Source organism: Astyanax mexicanus, chromosome 7 (assembly GCF_023375975.1).
Source record: "Astyanax mexicanus isolate ESR-SI-001 chromosome 7, AstMex3_surface, whole genome shotgun sequence".
NCBI classification, from domain to species: domain Eukaryota; kingdom Metazoa; phylum Chordata; class Actinopteri; order Characiformes; family Acestrorhamphidae; genus Astyanax; species Astyanax mexicanus.
In genome coordinates, this window is record NC_064414.1 from 15,409,890 (window position 1) to 15,422,031 (window position 12,142).

Below are 12,142 nucleotides of genomic sequence, written 5' to 3' on the forward strand. Positions count from 1 at the left end.
GTTCCGCCTCTCACCTGCAGCTGTGTGCGGCAGGTACTCTCATGTACCTGTTACACAACAGCAGGTAGAGAAGGGCTAAGCACTGCTGCCTGTATTAGAGCCATGCTCTCAGTATACAAATCAAAAGAACTGTTTAAATAAGTTAAAGGATCTCTATTTTCTGTAGAAATGTAGACATTTTTACTTTTGACTTCTACATAAAATAGCTTCCATTAATTTGAAGTGGGATAAAATGCAGGTTAGTTTAATTAATAAAATGCAGCTTTATCAGCCCAGTACCACAGCATTACTACTTTTGGTCCAGTTTCACTACAGAATCTTAGTGTAAAACGTTGGTTGATATGTTTAGAGTGCACTGTCTGTGATGCTGACTAAACTAAGATGCTTTTGAGAAAACTGTCTTGAGCAGTCAAACAACAGTAGAATACATGGCCTAACATGTCTACAGTAATGCAGGCTGTTTAGCTGCTAACTGGGTCTGTTAGGAAAATTTGATACAAAAGTAAATTAGACAGTGAGAATTTTGCTGACCACATAAGCATGTATGTGTTTGGGTGCTGTTAAGAACACTGTCAGAAAGTAACAATAGAGCAGAGAAGTTTTGTGTGTTTTTTTTATTTATTTATTTTTTTTATACATGAAACAGCAACTTTTTAGCTGTATAGCTGTTTGTTTCTTTTGTACTGATGTACAGTAAAAAAATACATTATCAATGTGTGATTGTAGATACACATTTGGGTCTGTATAATGAAGTGTTGTCTGAAAGGCTAAGAATGGACAATTTTTGTTAGGTTAAGCTTATGTCATTTTAGCATGGAATTACTTTTAAATCGTTTTTTTTTTTTTTTTTTTCAATTTAATTAACATTCAAATGTTGGTGTTTTACATTTTTTTGGAAGGTGTTTCAAATTTTAACCCTCTAGATTTTTGACTTTTACAAACAACTTCAAATGAGCAGCAAATGGATGTATTAGCTGCAGTGCTAAATCTTGCAGACAAAGCTGTGAAATCGACTACAAGCACTGCTTACAGTGTTCCCTGGCATGTAAGTAATCAGATCCCTGGCTGGCTCAGTGAACTGATATTAAATAGGAGGAATCTTCCAGATCAGTGGAAGGTTTGATTCCTCTGATTGGAATGGTACTACTGTATTCATTCTCTAAGCTCATGTTCAGATGTTCTCTTATTCTAGCATTTGAAAAGTGGATTTTATTTTTTTTATCAATAACTGCTCTCATCTTCAGGCCATGCAGACCACACTACTACTACAAGTGGCCAAAACTGACCAACATTACTTTAAAATAATTTAATTTAAGCTACTTGTATTTATTTTTATTAGTTTTCAAGTCCTAAAATTATACTGGGATATCTAATCTCTTAGTAAGTTATAAGTGTGTATATTGGCTTTGACATCGTCCTATATGTACATGTGTAATATTTTATATCAATATCGACCCAGAATTCCCACATCAGTACATATCATTTTTACTGCTATTAAGTGGTTTACATATGATCAGCTGTTTCTAAATTTCTGCTGTAAGTCTTCAGACTGGAATAGTAATAGCTTCACTCCTGTGGATGCCCTGTGGATGTTATTTGTCTCCTAACTGCTATATTCTAGGCTAGGGTTGTAGTTAACAACAAATTCAATACTTGGCTTAAACCAAGTATAAGAGAGATTACTTTCTAGGTCTGTTATGATGACAATTTTTTGTGGACAATATCTCATCAAAGAGATTATTGCGATAAATGATATCAGCATTTTAAAAGTACATGCCTGACATAAGATAATGTAATAGTACAACAAAGCAATTATACATTTTTAAAGACAACAACATTCTAATTAATCACAGTTTGGAAAATCCATATTTTTTTCTTCACTTACAGCATTCCTCTATGTGTGTATGAGCTACAGTTATTAAAGCATTGGTTATTGCATGGCAAGATAAAATACTGTTCACTGTTATATATTTGTACAAAAATACAAAAGAATACAAGAAAAAGCCTTAAAATAAATGTAATTTCATTGCAAAAGCATAATCTTACTCAAAATGTAGAAAAAACTCAAGTGAATTTTTTTTCTTTTAAATCCTGACTAAGAAACAATTATTTTTCATAAAATGACAATTATTTGGCATCCTTAACAATTTCTTGGAAATAAATGCATTTAAACCATTTATGTCATTTCTACTGTAGTTCCTACTGCAGTATCTAGGAACCTTTAATAGGTAATTCATCACTTCCTGTTTCCCTGGGGTATAAATATAGCGTTACACAGAGGCCTATTTATCTTACTCTTAAACATGGGAAAGACCAAAGAAAACACTATTCAAGTAAGGCAGATGTGTGTCGACCTTCATAAATCAGACAATGGCTACAAGAAAATAGCCACTTACCTGCAGATCCCTTATTTACAGTCAGAGAAATCTTCAAAAAAAAGGCCTCTGCCTGAAGTTGAAGATGGGTTGTCACTGAGTCTTTCAGCAAGATAATGACCCTAAACATGTGGCCAAATCTACTCAAAACTGGTTCACGTGGCACAAAATCAAGCTCCTCTCATGGCTTCTCAGTTCCCAGTTCTCAACCTTATAGAAAAGATGTGGGGTGAGCTGAAGAGGAGAATGCGTAAGAGAAGACCCAGGACTCTGGATGATTTAGAGAGGTTGTGCAAAAAGAAATAGTTGAAGAAGCTTTTTCTGTATTCTACCATCTTGTGAAGAGTTACAGGAGAAGATTAAGTGCTGTCTCATTGGCAAAAGGAGGTTGTACAAAGTACTAACACCAGGTTTGCCAATAATTGTGGAACACATAATTACATTGAAAAGATTTATTTCTTAATATGTTCTTAATTTTTTCCCCCACCAGCTTACATTTTTCTCTTTTTTTGCCTTGTTGTCCTATATTAAAAAAATAGACTTTATTAAAAGCCAAAGAACACTTCTTAACCAGGGGTGCCAATAATTATGGACAGCGCTGTACATTTCAAGTGTTTTAATGTGTGTGGCAGGATAAAAATAGTTCTGCTCTATCATCTTATAGCAATATTTGGATCTTTAACTTAAGTGTCTTTAGCTTTAAGCTAAAAAAACAAAAACAAAAAAAACGTATGGGTCTTGCTGTTCCGGAACTATAAAATGTACAAAATGTACAATTTGCTGTGTATAGATTTACCATGAAGAGCAGTCTCCTAGACACAAGACATGAAAATATAAAAGTATTCTGTACCTCTGTTATGTTACAACCACTCTTGCATGAATATATTTTTACACATCAATTGTCTTTATATTATTGAACAGCAATTGCAAAATGTGGATGATGGTGTACATATGTGATTGCATATATAAAAAATATTTAGGACATTATTTCACTATTTCATTGCCTTAACATGGAGCAGTTGGCAACAGCAATAGTTATTTTTTAAATAGAAGTTCAAGTGGAGCAAAAGGATGTTTTTTTTTTTTAACTGCATACACCTCACACCTTATAGCCTTATTTCCCATAGGAGTTTATGCCTAAATGAACACATTCTGCCAGCTCTAAGCTTTATTATCTACATGTCGAAACATGAAAATGAAAGTCATCTAGCCACGTGTCATGCTTTCTTTTAAAGGGGTTCTGTGGATGCGTCAGAAAATTTAACCATTTAATGCAGCACATAAGTGAAGGGACACATGGTTATGTTTGGCTGTGATATGATTGTTTTTTCTGAATGCTGCCACTTTTTCTGCATGTATTATTGTTGTCTAATTTGAGATAAAGTGTAATGGAAAGGTTTTGTGGTCGGTTAACTTGCATGTGGAGGAAAGTGATGTTGAATTGCTCTCTGATATATAGTTTCTGAAATTGCTGTGGAATTTAGTTGGAACTGACGCTTTACATGATGCCTAATGGATAATGGCATGTTTGCCATTGTTTAATAGAATTTCTGTCTTTCCTGATTATGCTTGTTAGATCACTGTTGAAAAAAAACCAATGCCATTAGGAATTGGAAGATTCAGAAATGTTTAGAAATAGGAAAAGGTTATATCGAATTCTGAATTTACTATTATACTTTAAAGGCAGTGGCCAACGGTATTTTCGTGAAGCTATATTAAAACAGAAACTATTTTTTATGTAGAACTGTGTTTGAAAAACAGCAGCAACACTAATCAAAGACAAGAACAGAATGTGTGCTTTGGAGAGATTGTGGAAGGAATGTGGAAAGACTCAGATCCTGCTGGAACACGGTACACTAATCTGAGTTGTGTCTCTCTGGCGAATGTCCGTGTCAAATACTCTATACTTTACTGTTCTAATATAAAAGGTTTTGTAAGGGCTTAATAATGTTTTCCTGGTTATGACGTTCACACACAGCTCGTTTTCTTCATTTGACTTGTAGAATTGCCAACTGGCTTTCAGGTCGTTCTGTATTTGGTTGCTGGGCTGTTGGCCTATTTCACACTGACTGTATCCCAATCAAGCTTCAAATATTGACAGAGGAGGTTAAAAGGTTAATGTATGCCTGCCACTTACAGCCAGTGGAGTGGAGGAGGGGTAAGAGAGAGAGGCATGGCGCCAAAACAAGGGGAAGTAACAGGTCGAACAGGTTCAGTGTTGTTTAGCACTGGTTTCAGACAGCATGGCAGTTACCTGTTTTTTATTCTGATAACCATTTAATGACTTTTCTCATTGTCATTTATGAAAATCTCACTTCATGTCCATGCACACAGCGTGTAGGACTTTGGTCAGAAGGCGATACACGTGCGGTCCACGTGGTGTTGTTTGCGTCTGCTGTCCGTAGAGACTTGGCAATTTGCTTTGAGGGCATGAAGAACAGGAAGGGCAGCATTTTTGTGCTGTTCTCTCAGTACAGATCACTGCGACGCTGTGCAGGAATTAGTTACTCAAAGTTCTAAGCCAGGGGTCACTAATAGGCGGTCTGGGTCCGGACCCAGACATTGTCCAATCCGGACCCAAACCAATAAACTACTGAGAAGGATTTAATTCTGACCGTGTTCATTGAAAGCAGCGGAACGTTTTTGTCTTAATGGTTTACGTGCTTTACAGCGCAGTAAGCTTTACCGAGACAAGAGTACAAAATATTCCACTTTACTGCACCTGATCAGAACTCCTCAGCAAGAAAAAAAAACCCTCGCTCGCAGGCGCGCTCTCTCTTTACTCCCAAAACCACCCTGTCAACTCCCTCCATCAGTTTTACCCACAACATAATAAAGTCTGATACAGTAATAATATTAAATAAAATAAAACTGCTGTTTTTTTTTAAGCTGATATTTTGGCCAAGTTCAGCAAACATTTCTCCTTATATTGTACAATTTATCATTCATGTAATTATTATTGTGACAGACAGGCCTAAATATAATATAAATAAAATCAAATAGAATAAATATAGCATTTTGAAACAAAGTGAACATAGAGATTCACATTATTAGACTCGATATGTTGAATTATTGAGGGTGTTTCCATTTATTTTATGGTTGATAATGTAATTATTGTGACAGGCCTATTTAAAACAATAAATATTGTTGAATTATACTAGTATGTGTAATTTGTTTTGTCTTTCAGTTGTTGATAAAACACTGACAGCACTACTATAGGCTTCTTCAGTAAACAGAACAAAACAATTGAATTGTAACACAAGTTAACATTGGTGACGGTCCGGACCTTAGCCTGATGACATTTTCTCTATCTGGACCAAACTGAATTCTTATTAAATACCCCTGTTCTAAGATGTGAGGATCTTATGAAACAAGAATGAAATGTCTAAGCTAAGCAGTTGTTTATTATGTTTTACTGTTATTAAAGGAGGGTCCAGATTCACACAGACAAAATATTTCTCATTATCATGAGATGATTGTCACTAATGTGCTTTTTATGAGAATACTGAACGCACTACTTAGTAGTATTGACTTTTTTTCGATACAGTTTTCTGAATTGTAACCAAAAAATACAAAAATCAATACTTATTCTTACACAGCATATTTATTTAACTGCCTCCAAGAGTAATCTCATTCTCATTTTGTCACCAGGAGAGGCTCCATCTGTCCGGACCTTGTGTTGATCAAAAACAATGAGCATGTTTGTGGAGCTTTAATAGAAACAAAAACTAGAGATGGACCGATCAGTGTTTTTGGGGCCGTTTCCGTTCGCCGATTGTCTTTCATCTTGATCGACCGATCGGCGATACCGATGTTGGGCGGGGCCAAATGCCACATTAATGCCACACAGGTGCCAGGCAAACCTGGTACAGATTCTCCAAATCACATCCACGCCTAAGAAAAAACTGCAAAGTGCAGGGGTGATGACAGTGCAACATAACTATAACACTAAATAACAATAAATACAAAAAGAGGAGACAATTTAAGACAGGACCGTGCAGTACCGATACGGTATAATAAAGTGTATAGTGAGGATAAGGTGCAGAGATATATAACACACTGTAACATATAGAACATATATAACCACAGCAGTTACTGAGGTAGAGAGTTTATAGTTTTTGAGAGTGGCATGGTGGGGGGAATTCTGTTCAGTTTGTGTGAGTGTGTTGGGTGGGTGGTGGTGGGGTTCAGCTCTGTCTCTGTGCGTTGATGAGTCTGACTGCCTGGTGGATGAAGCTGTTGCAGAGTCTAGTAGTGGAGGCTCGGATGCTCCTGTATCTTCTGCAGGAAGTAGAGACGCTGCTGGGCTTTCTTTGTTATGAAGCTGGTGTTGAGGGACCAGGTGAGGTTCTCTTCAATGTGAACACCAATGAACTTGGTGTTCTTCACAATTTCCACTACAGAGCCGTTGATGTTTAGCGGGTGGTGGACACCTGGAGCTCTCCTGAAGTCAACAACCATCTCCTTGGTTTTATCCATGTTTAGAGATAGGTTGTTAGTTATGCACCAGTCCATCAGCCACTGCACCTCCTCTCTGTATGCTGACTCGTCATTCTTGCTGATGAGGCCTGCACATCCGCTGAGGACGGGCACAGTACCTGGTCGTTTGGAGGAGGTGTGGTCTTCCTTGCTGTCGTGTAGTTCTGTGCTTCGAAATTTGCGTAGAAGGAGTTCAGTGCATCACTGTTACAAGCAGGTGGAGGTGTCTTGTAGTAAGTGATGGTCTGGATGCCCTGACTTAAAGTCCTTGTCTTGTCCATCTCCTTGGTTTTATCCATGTTTAGAGATAGGTTGTTAGTTATGCACCAGTCCATCAGCCACTGCACCTCCTCTCTGTATGCTAGTCATTCTTGCTGATGAGGCCGACTACAGTTGTCATAAGCAAACTTGATTTGGTCTGAGCTGTACTTTGCAGTACAGTCATGAGTCAGCAGAGTGAACAGCAGTGGACTGAGCACACAGCCCTGGGGGGTGCCGGTGCTCAGTGTGGTGCTGGAGGTGTTGTTTCCAATTCTGACTGATTGTGGTGTCTCAGTCAGGAAGTCCAAAACCCAGTTACAGAGGGAGGAGTTCAGGCCCAGCAAGCTCAGTTTTCCGATCAGATGCTGAGGGATGATGGTGTAAAATGCTGAACTGAAGTCGATGAACAGCATTCGAACATAGCAGTCTTTGTTGTCCAGGTGGGTGAGAGCCAGGTGGAGCGCAGTAGAGATTGCATCGTCTGTTGATCTGTTTTGGACGATACGCAAACTGCAGTGGGTCCAGTTAGGAGGGGAGCTGGTTTTTGATGTGCCTCATGACCAGCTTTTCAAAGCACTTCATGATGATGGGAGTAAGTGCAATGGGACGGTAGTCATTGAGGCAGGACACTTGAGACTTCTTGGCACAGGGATGACGGTGGTCGTCTTGAAGCACGTCGGCATGACCGCAGTGCTCAGAGAGATGTTGAAAATGTCCAAGAGAACATCTGTGAGTTGGTCTGCACGTCCTCTGAGCACTCTGCCAGGTTTGCTGTCTGGTCTTGGGGCTTTCTGTGGGTTGAGTAGTGTTCTCTGCACATCCGCTGAGGACGGGCACAGTACCTGGTCGTTTGGAGGAGGTGTGGTCTTCCTTGCTGTCGTGTAGTTCTGTGCTTCGAACTTTGCGTAGAAGGTGTTCAGTGCATCACTGTTACAAGCAGGTGGAGGTGTCTTGTAGTAAGTGATGGTCTGGATGCCCTGACTTAAAGTCCTTGTCTTGGGTTCTCAGCAGCACATTCACCTCTGCAGTCAGGTTGTTACTTTAAGCTTACTGCTTAAATTATCTCATTTACTGTTAATCAGAGGTGGAAAACGTACAGAAAAATTGTAATTGAGTAAAATTTCCTTTACTTTGCTAAAATTCTACTCCAGTAAAATTAAAGTACCCATCTAAAAGTCTACTCAAGTAAAAGTAAAAAGTACTCAATTTAAAATATACTTTGAGTAAAAGTTACATAGTTACTTTTAATTTATATAGGTGACCATAAACCGTATTTTTATAGTTTTACAGTTTATTTTTTTTTTAACTTGCCATTGCTATGCTTTAACTGCTATTTACATTTTTTTTTACATTCATGCAAATTGTTTAATGTTCCCAATAAAAACTTAAGGAATTATCATTAAAAACATGAAATCATACAAAAAAGAATGCTGGTCGGCGCGTGTGCAGTGCCGTTAAGAAGCACATCGATGGGTAGCATAACTTGACAGAACACCAGTTCCCCCCGAACACACACACCCCAGGCTATACAGCTGATTTACACAGCATCTCTCCCGCTAATCATAATAAACATTGCTGGAAAAAATTTAGCTGCGCTGCCATTGTGAACAAAACTCAACACAAACTATATGTGATAAAATCAGTGGAAAATAAACACAGCAAACATTATGAGGCATTTCTCTCACCACCAAGACTTTCAGAAAGGTAAATTCTATTTGTGGACGCAGGTTAAGCCTGTAATGTAGCACAGCTCAGCTAACTTGTTTGCTAACCTAGGCAGTTTGATATGTCTTCAGTTTAGTTCAGTGTTGTTTAATGTCTAAAGGGGATTTTAAAGCTTTTTACACTAATATTAAATTATTCAGAGAATTTTAATTTTATCAATTAATATTACAAAATTAATTAAAAACACCTAAAATATACAATTAAACATGTAATATTCAAAATATGGTAAAAACAAGAAAAAAAATACAGGTGCTTTTCAGATTTTCTAATTATTTATTTTAAAATTAAATATTTATACGTGTGTTTATATAAGTGTTTTTACAGTTTAGCTACAAGGTGTTTACATTCACCATGTAAAATAATTATTGTATATTATATATTATTATAAACTGCTCTCTTTCACTGGTTAGATATTATAGTGTTCTGCTCCTGGTATATTCCTTTCTTCCTCCAAAGGACTGGAAACTTTATTAGAACAAAAACTACTAATTTTATAACTTATTTTACAGTAAAGAATGTGTTTTTGTATTCTATATGTCTGCTCAGGGACAGTGTCAGGTTACAGACCCCGCCCCAGCTCTGTCTCAGCTGATTCACGTCTTTCTTCAGAGAAGACCCTGTTGATTCTGCGCCCTGTCGATTTCTGTCGATGTGCATTAGTAAGTTGTAAACCTTATAAAATAAGGCGTTAAAATCTATATTATAAGCACTGCTTTGACAAAAATGAGGATTATTGGCGAATGGACTGATGGACTGAGCGATTTTGAAGCATCAGGGAGCGGTAAGCGCTGGTGGGGGCTGTGTGTGTGTGACTGGGTGACCTCTAGTTACCCAGGGGGATTACACAAGCTGCTGTAAAACTGTATAAAACAGTCTAAAGCACTCTTTAGGCTCTAATTCAGGAACTGTACAGTGAAATTGTTTGCAGTTTTGTAATCGTGAGAGTCAGGCGGTTGGAATGATGTATAAAATGTCCACATTGAATCAAATATGGATGTATGTAAAAAGCAAATATGCAAATTATAAGTAATATTTTAATAAATAGGCATATTTTGCCCTAAATGTTTATTTTCTAAAAGGAAATACAGCTAAATCTGCTAGATAACAGAAAAGCAGAGATTCTAAGCTTCAATATATGGCATATTGTGTGTTGAGCCTATAATTATTCATAAACACAGGCAGATATTAATTATGACATTTGTCTGACCCGTGGGTGGGCCAGGGTGCGTTAAGACGATAAAGTAGAAGCTTTTGCTTTGATGCCAGTGTTGCCTACTCTCAACGCTCTCTTTGTTGGCTTGAAACCTAGAATGGTTCTTAAAGAATGAGCCAAATTTACACGTAGCTAAAGGTGGGTAATTCAGGTCCAGAAATTAAAAATCCACTCCAGGGATTAGGTTAAACTAAGTTAGCTCCAGAGCCAGCCGGGCAATGGGAGCGAAATCCTGGGATGGATTTTTACTTTTTGAACCTAAATTACCCACCTCTACACCTAAACTCAAAAAATAAAAAATTAAAAAATACACACGCTCTCACGAACTTACAACACTGAATCCATAGCCTAGACCTAGCAAGCAAACATCGGCATGTCTTGGCATGTACCAAGCCAAGCAACATATAACTGTAGGAAACAATTAGTTTACCAAATTAGATGGTGAATGTTTGAATGCCATTAGTTCGTGCTGCTGAGCTGCATCGCATCCGAAAACAGTTGTTTTTGCATCCAACCATTCCGAGGCCCCTCGCTGCAGTTGGAGACGCATAACTGGGGTCTTCCTACCCACTTTCTCACTGGCGCACTTCTGTAGTTTGACATGACATGCAGGTCATGCATCAAATACAAACCAATAAAGGGTCTGAATGGTATATGTTTATCAGTGGCGGATGCTGGTCTTTCAAGGAGGGGAAGCTCAATTTCGGCCTACATCTTAACACATGTAGTTTTATTTATATGTAAATTCTACTCTCCCTGAGATGTTTTTTTTTGTAAACAAAAGGCATTATTTTCAAGTTTTTCAAGTTTTAACTACACAACAAAAAGGTACCCATTCTTTACATTGAACAATTACATAAAAAAGATGCTATGACATGAATAAGCAAAAAATTATCAGTAAAAAAAAAACATTTCGCAAAACCTTTAAAGTTGGTAAAGGAAAAAAAATTTGGACAGTTTTAATTTCCTTGAATAATCCCTTTATTAATTTAAATTATTTAAATTATTTTTTAATGATAACACAATACTTACTACTTCCCCTGTTCATTTATGTCCTGAGATTCATCAAGAGGAATGGCCATCAGTATATTTTATTTGTTACAGCACTTCCAGTCAGCCAGCTCACTTTATCATACCAGAACAGCTGAAAATACCTGTTACTTTTCCCCACCTAAAATTAATCAGATTAATCAGAAAAGCACCAGAAATAGAAGCTCGATTTGTTGCTAGTCGTTTTTAATAAAGAAAATGCCGCTATAAGGATTAGGAAAGTCTCAGGTTCAACTCAGAACAGAATGAAAATGCACCTATCACAAATTTTTCAACTAAAAGATCGCTGATTCGCTTATTTCGCTGTCAATCAAAAAGGGACTCCGCCTCAGACAGATCATCCAATCATCATGCAGAAGCTGAGCGTCCGGGCCGGCTGAGGCCAGCCCACTGCTCCATAGACCCCCAGAGACTTGTCTCGTTTCGCCGCGCGCTTTGCTCCGCTATTGAAGTCTGTGCACTGTTTAAAGCAGCGCTGTGAAGCTGCGGGAATGAGTGAGAGGAAAGCCGTGGCGTTATCAGTGATAAGAAGCTGATTCTGAACTAAAGTTCAGCGCGGTGTAGCACATATTTAATCAGTGACATGTACACACAACAGTATATTTTTAATCACTTATTTTTTACATTTTAGGGGAAGCTGAGCTTCCCTTGCAGTCTTAGAGCAATCGCCACTGATGTTTATACTTGTTATCCAACCACAAGCTTTCCGGATGGTGCGATTTATCTGTTTGTTTTTTTATGTTGCCGGAATGAAATATGAGTAACGAGGCTATTTTAATTGAATTGAATCTTTTTTTTTTTTAGTTCAGACAGTTTTTTCCCAGCACTTTATTTTTTACTCAGTAATGAGGAGTTTTACAATGTAGCGAAGTAAATTACTTGTGTCAAAATGTATTTGAGTAAAAGTAAAATTACCTATTTTAAAAACTACTTAAAAAATTACAAATTACTCATAAAACCTACTCAGTTACAGTAACGTGAGTAAATGTAATTCATTACCACCTCTGCTGTTAATGTATAGATAATAACACAATATTTT

General features: G+C 37.4%; 1 protein-coding gene across 1 annotated transcript in view; it reads left to right on the forward strand.

Annotated features, from left to right (window-relative positions):
* lrrc1 (leucine rich repeat containing 1) overlaps positions 1–12,142 on the forward strand; it is a 101,477-nt gene that overhangs the window by 755 nt on the left and 88,580 nt on the right. The gene's annotated exons all lie outside the window — the stretch shown is intronic.